This window comes from Anser brachyrhynchus (assembly GCF_964034855.1).
Source record: "Anser brachyrhynchus genome assembly, chromosome: 24".
Classification (NCBI taxonomy): Eukaryota; Metazoa; Chordata; class Aves; order Anseriformes; family Anatidae; genus Anser; species Anser brachyrhynchus.
The window spans coordinates 7,342,392-7,355,012 of NC_137717.1; positions in this window are offsets into that span (position 1 = coordinate 7,342,392).

A 12,621-nucleotide genomic window follows, 5' to 3' on the forward strand; every position below is an offset into this window, starting at 1 on the left:
CATTACCTATTTCAAATTCAATTGTGTCCTAAAACATTATTTCATTGGTAATTCTTGCGAAAAACATTGTTTTCAAAGTATAACTGCCTATGTGAGTGATCAAATTCATGCAAAATTTCTTGTCCTTTCCAACGTGTAGCACTGTGGACATCAGTCTGAACTAGGAGAAATTACAGATGGCCCAAAGGGCACTCTGTTTAATTGCTGTTCAGTAACTTACCAGCATTTAACTTCGAATCTTTTTTTGCTTTTTATTTGTTGAAATGTATCCAAACATTCATGGAGATCCAATTCAAATATAATTTGTTAATGTAATGTGGAGAAGGAAGCAGAGCCTACAATAGTGTTAATTCTGTTCCTTTTTGCTATGTATTGTGGAGTCCCTCTAGAGGCTATTCTGTTAGAATACAGCCACATTGTATTACTCAGTGTACAAACGTGTAGGGAAATGGTTTTGATCTCAAGCATGTTAGTTTAACTTAAGATAGTGTTTGAGTAGGGATAAGAACTAACAAATTAGGTGCTGTGGCACAGTAAACTAACTTCGCTGCAGATAACACAAACATACTCTCCATATTCTACCTAATTCTGTCTTGACATTTTAATTTGATGTTCTGCCATGATGAACAATTTGCCGTAGAATTCTCGTGCCTTGTAACAAAGGCTGTTTAAAAAACATCTTATCTTTTGTGGAGACTACTAGCTACATTATTGGGGTATTATGTGTTGCTTTTATGGACCCTTGTATTGGACATTCCCAGATGTCAATCTTAACTGGCGAGTTATGACATTATTCTTCTGTTGCATCTGAGCCATTCTGTACCCCAATGAAGAACATTTGCTTCTCAAGAAAGAGAAACAAAAAGGATTAGAACTTTCTCTAAAGAAAACTATTGTTGGACCTCTAAATATCCAAATCAAATACATTGCTCATACCTGATTACAGCATTATAAACACAGACTATTGGGGAAATTAAACTTCAACGGTCGTACTCCTCCCTTTGTCTTCTATTCCTGTCTGGTGTCTTTTAATTGTATTATGTCAGAATGTTAACAAAAAAGCCTTCCCACGCTTTATTGTTGTGGGCCTGGTATATAATTGCATGGTTTGACTTTTGAGCTGAATTGAAATTAGGATGTATATCTGGTTCTCAAAAATGGGTTTGCCCCTTTGTCAGGCGCTCTTCCTTTCAAATTAGTATATTGGTCATTAAGTAATTTAAAGTGCTTTCCGAAATTAATATCTTAGTATGTTAAAGCTTTTTTCTTTTTGTTCTTGTTTTTTTATTTCATAAAGTTAATGGGGCCAAATCCTGTCCTCTCTGTTCCTTACTTGAGCAGTGAAGTCAGAGGGGTATTGCCTGGGTATGCGTTTCAGGCTTTTTCTTGTGGTAAGGATCTGGCTTGTAATTTTGTTTTAATACAAGGGATTGCTGTTCTATCACTATGACTTTATAGTAATTATATAGATTTTGTGGTGTTGAGCAGAACCCTGTAGTTCCAAGAAGTATTTGTATTTCATTAATCATTGTAAAGGGGATAATATGGTTTAGGGGAGATTAATTGGAATCAAACCTAAAGTACTGTCTGTCCTGGAAGAAAGGTAGTAACTCACATACCGCGGCTTTTGAGTGGTAGACCAGGAGAGATTAAGTCCCAGTGCATGCTTAAGGGGAAGGGGAGCTGGGGGGGGGAGGGAGTGAAAAACTCCAATTCTAATGTTTATAAGACAACTAAGTAACAAAAAATATCTTCATCAAGAATTGTAAAGCTACATCTTGTATTTGTGTCTGCCAAAAACCACTAATTATCCTAATATTTTCATTGAGTATGACAAGTGAGCTATACTTTCTTATAACTGAAAATGAAAATCAGTAGAAGTTTATATTTACAAGCTATAACAAGTTCTGCAATTTATGTGATTGATGGATACTTAAATTAACCATTTAAATTTGCAACAGTGCTCCACTGAATCCGTAATGCGTACTACGGCTTAGTCTAGTAGTGGTGTACAGTGAACTTGAACTTAACAAAATTATTGACAAAAACATGGAACAAAAATACTGTAGCACAGTGGAAAAATCTACTATGCCTGATGACAGATATTCAAGGGAAGAATCTTCTCGGCACAATTTTGATACATAGTCAAAGCAAAAATAAATTTAAATTTACTCTCATGCATCTGTTTTGATCTTTTCTTCAGTATAACTTAACAAAAATCCTCTTATAAAGTATGTTGAGAATGGATTTCAACTTGCAAACCAATATTAAGCTTTTGAGTGTCCTGCTTGCATTGGAGGAGGAGCCATGAAATGGGACTTTAATAATCATTTGATCACTCATTTATAGCAGTTGCTTAAATGTCTGTATTGATAAGGTGTTTGATATATAAATAAAAAAGTAGGTTGCCAGATTTATAGCAATTCCAAAACTTCTGAGCAAAAGATTTTTACAGCTATTATGTTATAGGATTACTTGCACGTAATTAACAAAATCAATTTACTAAACTCAGCTTTTAATTTTACTAATTCATTAAACATAATTTGCATTTTTCAAAGCATTAAAAAGTTTAATTTTTGTAGCATTGTTTATTTTCAGGACCCAGCATTTATAGTCTCTTTATTAGAAAGAATATCTGCATTGCTTAAAGCATTTTCAAAACGAACTTAGAAGTCTAAGTAGAATATCACCATATGATTTTGGTGACTATCATTTTTGTACCCTCAGCATTTGGACATGAAGCCCATTTCTGTAATTTGAACTATACAGAAGGCACTCTTATTATAAGGCTAGCAGGAGAACAAATTTGAGGTATTAAGCAAAAAGGCTTCGACTTCTTAGTAAGGCATGTTTGGCACCTAGGCCTGTAGACCCTAATGCATATGTATTAATTCTCAGCAAGACTTAATAGTAATCTAGAAATGATGAGATCGGCCCATATGTGAAAAAACAAGAACCCAGTCCTACAAATCTTTCCTGAGTGATCTTTGATCATGTGTGAGTATTTGTGTGATTAAGGATTACTTGCATAATGAAAGTTTGCCAGATTGGATTGTCATTCATGTGAAGCACTTAAATAACTTAGAGCCTTATAGAAAGAGTGTACCAACTTGTGTTTCCTGTTTATCTTTTAAAAAACAAACAAACAAAAAAACCACTTAGAGCTTCTGTTAACTTAAAATTTGAATGAAGCTGTGTAGATGTAGTGTATTGGCTTAAAACGTGTTTTGAAACTGAGTGGCTTAGTTTGGCATACTTTGGCTGATAAAATCTGTAAAGTTGGAAAAAAAGTCATTTGCTTTAAAGGGAATCTTAAACTTTTGTTCTCATTCAAACAAAGCAGTCAAGGTGTATCTGCAATATTTGATCAGGAATTTCTGAAAATTTAGAATAGGAGAATCCCTCTGAAGAAATGTTTGAACAACCTGGAGGTTACCAGAAGCTCTGAAACACAGTTCAGACTATATTGCATCACATTTTCTGATGTCCAGAAATGTGCAAGTGTCAATTTTGTATTTTAACTCCTTCCTTTTACCTGACTATCAGGGAAGCGTGATTGAGGCTGACCTGACATGTCATGATGTCGACTTGCTAGGTGGGGTTCGCAAGGGACATTAACCTTGGAGTTATCGGTAAGACAACTTTCTTTCTAATTTACTTCAATAAGATTAAAGGGTTTGGGGGCGGAGGGAGGGAAGAGATGACCTCCACAGACCTGATCACTGGAATTTTGTTGAAAATCTGCAATTACCATGGAGAGTTTTCAAGCACTGAAGGTAATGATTGAATTTAAATTCATCCATGTCCAAGAGGCGCATGGCGTAAGTTCTTTCAACTGAAACCAGTTTGAAAATAACGGTGACTTGTGCTTCAGAAGAAAAATGGATGCTGTTTTTGAGATGCTGGAAACATAAAAGGTTTTAAACACTTACATTTTTCTTCTGTAATCAAAGCCAGATTTTTTTCCCCATGCTGAAAAAGTGAAGAACTTGCAGCACACTTCTTTGAAGTCTAGATGCTGTAAAAGTGTCTAAGTAGATTTGTCTTTTTTAAAAAAAAAAAAACAAAAGCTTTATCTTAGGGAAAAAAAAAAAAAAAACAAACCCAAAACTGGCATATCATGAGTTTGGATCTTTTATCTTTTGAATCCGACAATCCTTACAAGGCATTCATTGCAAAAGAATTACCACTAAACCAAGGGGGAGTTGTAGTTGGCCATGTTAAAATCACTGGAGTTTAGTAATGAACTTTTTTGTGGAAGGTGTATTATGTGAACTATAGACAAATCAAAAGCTGAAGATCAGATTTTGGAAGGATTGCAGATCAAACTTAAAAATCCTTGGATATCTGAGTCCTTCAGGATAGCACATTTGCTCAGCCAGGTGCGTCAAGACCTTTGTTTTACTGAGTGCACAATACAGTAGTTTGGAAGGACCAGAGAAGTTGGAAGAGTTTAGTAAGCTATAGGGGTTTACTAGTTCAATCATTTTTTTTACTGTGAAACTGATGAGCATGCCAGTTGTAGCACTGACACCAATACTGAAGAAATCTAACTGGTTGAATTAGAGGTATCGGTGAGGATTTCAGAAACAAAAAAGTATTTACTTAATCCCAGATGAACCTTGCTTGGAATACGTTGATTTGAAGACAGTCTTAATCACACCAAGTCACTGATGTAGTTTCACTCAAAAGATTTTAAACAAATGAGCATCTCTTCTGTTAATTAAGAATTGTTCAGGATGTATAATCGCATAGAGTACTGATAGTAACAAGTGTAATGGCAGTTCGTGAAAATGCACAGGTGGCCTGAAGCAGATGGCAGGTTGTTACAGGGGAAAAAAATTAGCTTTTGCACATGTGGGATTTAGGGATAACTGTAGGAGTACACAATAGGCAGTATTCCTATCAGAAAGCAGAAACATCAGCTTCTGGTGAGGTTTATGGCTGCAAAATACAGAATCAAAATGTACGTCTGATCTATAATCACAAACTGTATTAAATGAAGAAAAAAAGTAAAGATTGAGGAGCAGACCTAGCTTTAGTTCTGCCCTTCTCACACGTATACTTCAAGTACAGCTTCACTTTTCTTCCTTAGTACAAGTGAGCTTACTGTCTTGCTCATTAACTTTATGTAGTGTTTGTGTAACTGGGATACACAATTATCCCTCCTCCCTCAACTTTAACAGCAGACTATGAGCTATGAGAGAAGTGATTGTATGCATATTTGAAGGAGTGAATATCAAATGCATCTATACCTGCTTACATGACATTATTCAAACATACCTTGAGACTTTACAAATTGAACATGCAGAAAATCCATATCTAACTTGAATTTAAGAGAAGATGTAGAAATAACATTAGATTTTCTCCTATCACAAAACTTACTTGGGAGAACACTCAGCTATCTTAACAATGAACAGTCTTTTCTCTTTTAAAATTCACTGCTCTGCTGCTTCTATGCCTGTAGAAGTAGGGGAAGTGAAACACCACGTAGACTAAAAGTGCTGTGATTAAAAATAGTTCAAGTGTATAACTGAAGACAGTATCGTGATGTATGCACGCAGAACTGAATAAAAGTTGTACAGGCAGTGATTTTGATGTCTGCTTTTTTAAACCAATTCCTGGTTAGGAACTGGTCTATTTCCTTTTAAAGAATTATTTGAAGCATGTTGTTAGGTGCCATCTTGAATCCTACTTTAAGTAACCAGTTTGAAAATTCAATGTATTGAACTAGTGAGGTAGAGATAATTCAGAGAGAACCTCACTGGTTAAAACTGGAACTTATTCCTGGTAGCACCTATAACAACAACAGAACAATAGAGAAGAGGTCCAGCCCTCTAGGAAAGGTAGGGAAGTGATAAAGCTGAGGAAGTCTAAGCCTGCAGCTCATTTTCAGATGCTGTGAGAGGTCCTGCTTTAGGTTAAAAGAAAAAAAAATCTTGCCTGCTTTCATATAAACCTTAGAGAAGTGCTTGCACTGATCTCACCAGGTCTTTGTTACAAAGCTTGTCTGTGATCTTGCTCTGAGTAAGAAATGTACTGGAAACTTCTGTTCTGAAGGTTGGGATGCACTCCTGAAAGTGGATTTCTTCAGTGCAAAGGAATAAATTATTCTTAAATTCAAAATAAACTGTTCCTGTGGTTGTCTTTCTGTGGGTTCTACATATTGTACATCAGGAGAATGAGAATAACTTTGTCTGTGAGCCAGTTATGAAGTCTGCTAGGCAATTCCACATATGTTTCCTTCCAAAGCCTAACAAAATTATCTGATCCAAGTGTTCCATGTTAGTGGATCATTTGTACAGAAGAGGCAAATCTATAAATAAACTTATGGATGAACTTCTGCATGTGATGCCTCAACATAGTTTTTTCCTTTGGAAGTATAGGGAGTCCCTCGTGTTTGGCAAGATACAACTTCAGGCTACCCTCGCATGTGTTAGTACATTGAGACACTTCAACTCCTATTTCTTTAAAGGGGTGTATGTGCTTTTGACATCTATCGTGTTTCTGGCGAATCGCACTGAACTAAAGAGATCCTGAAACCAGGCTTTTACCCTGCTGTACTTGCTTGCAGCTTATCTTTCCACTCTGCTGTGAGCACTGTGTTGAGAAAGTCAAAGCTGTGTGCTTGGAGTTTTTCAGACAGGCTAGTTAGCCTGTTCTCTGGCTGCTAATCCTGTTCACCTTCATGCTAGAGAAGAGCTAATAGATAAGAGTAGTTCTTGTCTATCAACTTCTGAAAAGCTTCAGAGCTTCCATCTGAATACTTTTGAATGCATGGAGAGAAAGGGGAGTAGTGCCTTGGTATGCTGGATTGTGTAGGCATTTTCAATACCATGGAGCTACCTAGAAAAATTAACTAGAAAAATTCCAATAGGCAAGAGGCAAGTTATGTTCAGAACCACGTAAAGATACAAGAAAAGAAATGATTCTTGCCTCATTTTTCTACATTTAACGCTTTGAATATGAACCCTAATACTGTATTTAATGAAGAAGTAAGTTGAGATGTGAGTCGGGTCGTGTATGTTGTCAGCAGAGGACACTTTTCCATACCTTGGTATACCGAGACAGAAATAAAGGCTACATTCCCTTGGACAAGTGAAGGCTTAAGAAGTGCTGTTTCAAAGGCTTCCCAGAGATATTACAGGCATGATCTCTGCCTTTTTTCCAAAGCACACTGCACAAAACTTTACACAACAATAAATGTTATCTTTGGAGAGCCCTGTGTGGGGTTGTGTGTGGGAGCAGGTGGGTGTCAGTGACTGTGGTGGACTGAGTGCGGCTTTTGTTTACACAGTGATTCTTATTGAAAGATTTTTACAAAGCTTTCCATTCTCACTTACAGAAAATATTTCCTTAAAGTGATGGGTAACCAATTTTTCAAGTTTGTTGGCAGCACTGTATCAACAGTGCCTTAAAAAAAAACTTTGATTTTTATTAAAAAAAAAAAGACTTCGTGTTAAAAATAAAGGGTATACTGTAGTTAATTTGTGCAGTTTCTTTGCACAGATCTGTTTTCCAGTTAACAGTTTGTATATCATCAGTAATCAAAACTGGCTACTGACAATTTTAGTGCCCTCAGAAAGAACTAGGTGAACCAAAATTTTTAACTTAAAAAAAGGGGGGGTCTTGGAGGACTTGGTGAGAGGGGAGAGTAGACTGCTGGGGAGAATCCAGCCCTGACTGTGTCATACCGGTGCTGGATTACTCCAAAATGCTTCTAATCTAACCTTTTTTCAGTGTTTTTTTTTTCCTGTTTCAAAATGTGACAGTTCACAAAAAGTTAGAACTATCTTGACCCAGCTTGTGCAGTTGGATCAAATTTCTTAAGTGATGTTTGGCCATGGATGTCATATAGACAGTGGATTATTTTCCAGTTATTTTACAAGTTAATTAAATCTAGTGCTTAAAGGCCTTCTTTAAAAGAAGGAGGACCAAAAAAAAAAAGCCAGAATGGCCATGGCTGTCACACACACATCGTGCTGGGCATCACCACCTTCTGTATTTGTGAAGGGCAGAGTGATTTGCAGTAGCGGTCCTGCAGCTAGGTGCTAGCTAGTCAGATTTATGGAACGTTCCATAATGAGAAATGTAGCAACTCAAGAGCATACATACAGCTGATCCCCTTTCAATAAAATTTGTTAATTGGTGAGGATGGCTATATTCAGACATAAATCTTGTGGTCTCTCTTGTACACAAACCTTGCTTTATGCCTCTTCAAGAAGAGTAAAAGAGCCATGATTTTTTCCCTATTTGTGCAAACACAGTCACTGTGGTGCAGTGTGGGTTCTCTTGTGAAAAGCGTCTGAAGTGTACTTGAGGCTTTTTCAGAAAGACCTGATTAAGGTCTATGGAGAATACGTGTGCTCCCCACTCCCTTTATTTTCCACTTCACTCTTAGTTGTATAGTTTTTAGCCTTTACTCGTAGGTCAAACAGATGTCTTCAGCTGCGTGCTTTGATTGTGTTCAAAAGGTGTGCAGTGTAGCATGTGAAATCTGAAGGTCATAAATAAAATCTGTTTCACTGGACCAAGCAAGGGTGTGTGCAGTGAAAACGGCATCTTCCAGACTTCACAGGGCTGTTCAGATGTGAGAGGCAGTTTGAAGAATGTGGATCTGTCTTCCGCAATTTCATTGGAAATAGCTTCAAGAATCCTTTTAGCAACTGAACTGAGGTTTAAAATAGAAACAGCTAAAGAACATGAAGTGACTGGCTGTATCAATAGAATTTGCTGAGATGAGATACAAACGTGCTAGTACTTGAGTATCTCAAAGTGATTTTAGAGTATATGACAAGATCTTAGGGCAGTGCAGGAATAGCAGCATTTTTTATGTGCACAGAAGAAAAATAATGTAGTTGTTCAACTACTAGTCGCTGTGATTAGCTGTCTTACCACCTAGTGCTGCTGTCTGGTACTTCTGTTTTCCTGCGTGGCCCAGCCTTCTCCTACTTGCTTTTTAAAATTTGTTAGTTCTGAAACATATAATGGGCTCTATCAGTTACAATGTGTTGCTCATTTCAGTCTGAGAACCTCCTGAGGCCATCAGGCATTTCTAGAATGAGATGACTCAGGCAAGGGATGCTGGAACCCAGGTAGCAATAAATGCTTTTGGCTTAGTGTTCTGTCCTGTTCTCCCCCCAATCCTTTAACCAGGAAATAGTAATAATGGATTTTTAATTAAATCTGAATTTCAGAAATATAATAAACATTGCTCTTGTGTTATGGAGTCTAGCATTGAGGGCTTAGAATTCAATTCTGCAGCTAGAATCACCATCCTTCTCAGAGGCAATATTTAGTGTCTATTACTTTTAACTTACTAATTTTCTCCCAAGCTTTTTATAAAAACGCAGAGTTCTGTTCTCTAACTATATAAAAGCAAGAAATTTGAATGCTTTGGGATTGAGGTATGATAATATAGCTTTGTGTGATTACTTTCCCTGCAAGGTAGAGATTTTTTGTCAGATTGAGGAAAAATTGCTCAGTTTTTTGGTAGGCTTCTCTTGTGTGAAGCAGCAGCTATAACTGAAAGCACGTGTCTTTAACTACAGTATTTTGAGCATGAATATTTTCTATTGATTTAGGCTTCTTTCAGTGTTTGTATGAGGGGGAAGAGTTGAGGTAAATTGGCGAGGAAATTTCTCCACTAAATTATTCTGCAGAAAGGCTGAGTATACTCATTTCTCACTAGCAATGAGAAACTTTTTCTTTACGTAGAGAATGGCAGTAATCCTTAAAGATACAAAATAGGAGAATAGTGTCCAGCCTTTCTAGCTTATTATCCAATTCCATGTTGTGGAGTGATCCAGAGAGCCACAAGTTGGGGAACTCCAGGAGAGCTCCCAGAGGAGGACCATGATAGTTGCCTTGGGGATCCTACCACTCATCGTGACCACTTTCTTCCTTCTGCTGTGTTCTGTCCAATGTGAAGTGGACTCTGTGTAATTCTCAAGGAGAAAATTTCAGTTTGCGAATAAACCCTTCCCTAATCAGTCAAGATGTGAAAATGGCTAATTTGAGTATATGGCAAGTTTGTTTGCGTTGCATTTTGATGCTGTCACTGGAAGGTAGCACTGTGAAAGCAGGGTGTGTTGAGCAGTGCAACTTGTAGAATCCATCACAACAGAAAGGCGATAGAAGTTTTCAGAAGTGAGTAAAACTATACCTTACTTCAGTTCTGCAGGAACACCACGTTCACCTCTTTAGCTACCCACCTGCTTTCAAAGAAATTGCAGTGAGCAGCATTGTTTACTACTCTTACATACCCAGCCATTATATTACAGTGACTTGTTTCTGCCTACTGTGTCTTTGCAGTTTGGTTTCGAAGGTGTGCATTGTGGATGTATAGTCTGCCAGTTGATACATGTTCTACCCTTCCTAACACCATACATGTGTTGATTAATATTAAGTGATATAGCTCAGAATCCAGCATATTAGGAAAATAAACGGTAGATAGTGTGCCTAAAAAGTGTAAAATACAAGAACAGGCTTACTAAAGACACTAGAAGTCATATTCTTTTAACAATTCTGGATTGTACTGCGTAGTACAACAGTACTCCAAATACTGGAGTTTTTACCAAGTTTAGGAACTGGTTTTGGTTTTCACTCTTCCCTCTGTTTGCTCTGCCGGAACTCTTCATTTGACCAACAATCAAGAGTGAGAAGCAAGTTCTCCCAAACAGCGATTCCTCTCATCTCAGATAGATGAGTATCTAATGGTGTGGTTTTACAAATATTGTGAGTTTGTCATTGCAGTGTCGATGCAAGGAGCAGTTCTTTCTAATGTAGGCATTTCTTTTGCTAGTGCTTAGTCTGCAGTGGGGAACTGACATAAGATAACACATTTATTTTCTGATTTGATTTTAGTGCGGGTTTCGTATAGGGTTGAGAATGATGGCTGTAGAAGGTCCAGAATACTGCTTTTTGATGTACATCCCCAGAACTATGGTCCCAAGTAGATGCTGTAGCACAAAGACTTGTACAAGCTCGTTCATCCCACTAATTGGAAAGGGTTAAGTGTGGCGGATACCATCAATTAGTATTTGACTTTCTGAAAGGGAAATCCTTCCAGTAGTCTGAATTTACAAACTGGAAACATGTTGGTTTTGTGTCCTTGGTGTGTGTGGCTGTGTTACTGTGTTAAACAGGCAGACATTCTGTACCAGAAAGTAGTTTAAGTCAAGGGAATCACAGAGATGTTCCCAGGATTGAGCGGCAGGACCACAACAGGGAAATGGGTAAAATGGTTTTAGGTGATGCGCTTAAAGTGCAGGATGGTAATGATGGACAGCTTCCCCAGTTGAGGACAACACCTGGCAAGTTATTGCTTTGTAAGTTTTCCTTTGAGTTAAATAACAGTAATAAATAAAAAAGTGGCAATGCTAGAAGGCACAAGGCTAGAAAGAATGAGTGGTGGACTGGGATATGTGTGCTGCAGATAGTGACTGCTGTTCCTGTCAGCTAAAAACAGGGAGTAAAACAAGTGAAACAGATCAGTGGGTGAGATAGGAAATCACACCCAAAGAATAGAAGGCAAGATATGGCACCTCTTGTTCATTGCAACATCTTTTAGAAGTACAACTTCTACAACTTCTTTATGCTCCCCAGGGGTCAGCATTGGGGTCCATCCTCTTTAATATCTTTATTGATAACTTCGATGAGGGAATTGAGTGCACCCTCAGTAAGTTTGCAGATGACACCAAGTTGGAGGGAAGTTTCGATCTGCCGGAAGGTAGGAAGGCCCTGCAGAGGGACCTGGACAGGTTGGGTCGATGGGCAGAGGCCAAGGGATGAGGTTCAACATGGCTAAGTGCCGGGTCCTGCACTTTGGCCACAACGACCACATGCAGCTCTACGGGCTTGGGGCAGAGTGTCTGGAAAGCTGTGCAGAGGAAAAGGATCCGGGGGTGTTGGCCAATGCTCACCTGAACATGCGCCAGCAGTGTGCCCAGGTGGCCAAGAAGGCCAACAGCATCCTGGCTTGTGTCAGGAATAGTGCAGCCAGCAGGACCAGGAAGGTGATCGTCCCCCTGTACTCAGCTCTGGTGAGGCCGCACCTCAAGTGCTGTGTTCAGCTTTGGGCCCCTCACTACAAGAAGGACATCGAGGCCCTGAAATGTGCCCAGAGAAGGGCTGCAAAGCTGGTGAAGGGCCTGGGACGCAAGTCCTGTGAGGAGCGGCTGAGGGAAGAGGGAAGTGGGGTTATTTAGTCTGGAGAAGAGGAGGCTCAGGGGAGACCTTATTGCCCTCTACAACTTCCTGAAGGGAGGTTGTGGTGAGATGGGTTTTGGCTTCTTCTCGCAGGTAACCAGTGGTAGGACAAGAAGGAATAGTGTCAAGTTGCGCCAGGGGAGGTTTAGGTTGGAAATGAGAAGTTTCTTCTCAGAAAGAGCGCTCAGGCGTTGGAACAGGTTGCCCAGGGAGGCGGTGGAGTCACCGTCCCTGGGGGTGTTCAAGGAAAGGTTGGATGTGGTGCTTAGGGACGTGGTTTAGTGGGCGACATTGGTAATAGGGGGATGGTTGGACCAGATGATCTTGGAGGTCTTTTCCGACCTTAATGATTCCGTGATTCTATGAAGTGATCACTCAGATTTAAAGAAATGTCTATAGATTTTCATTTTT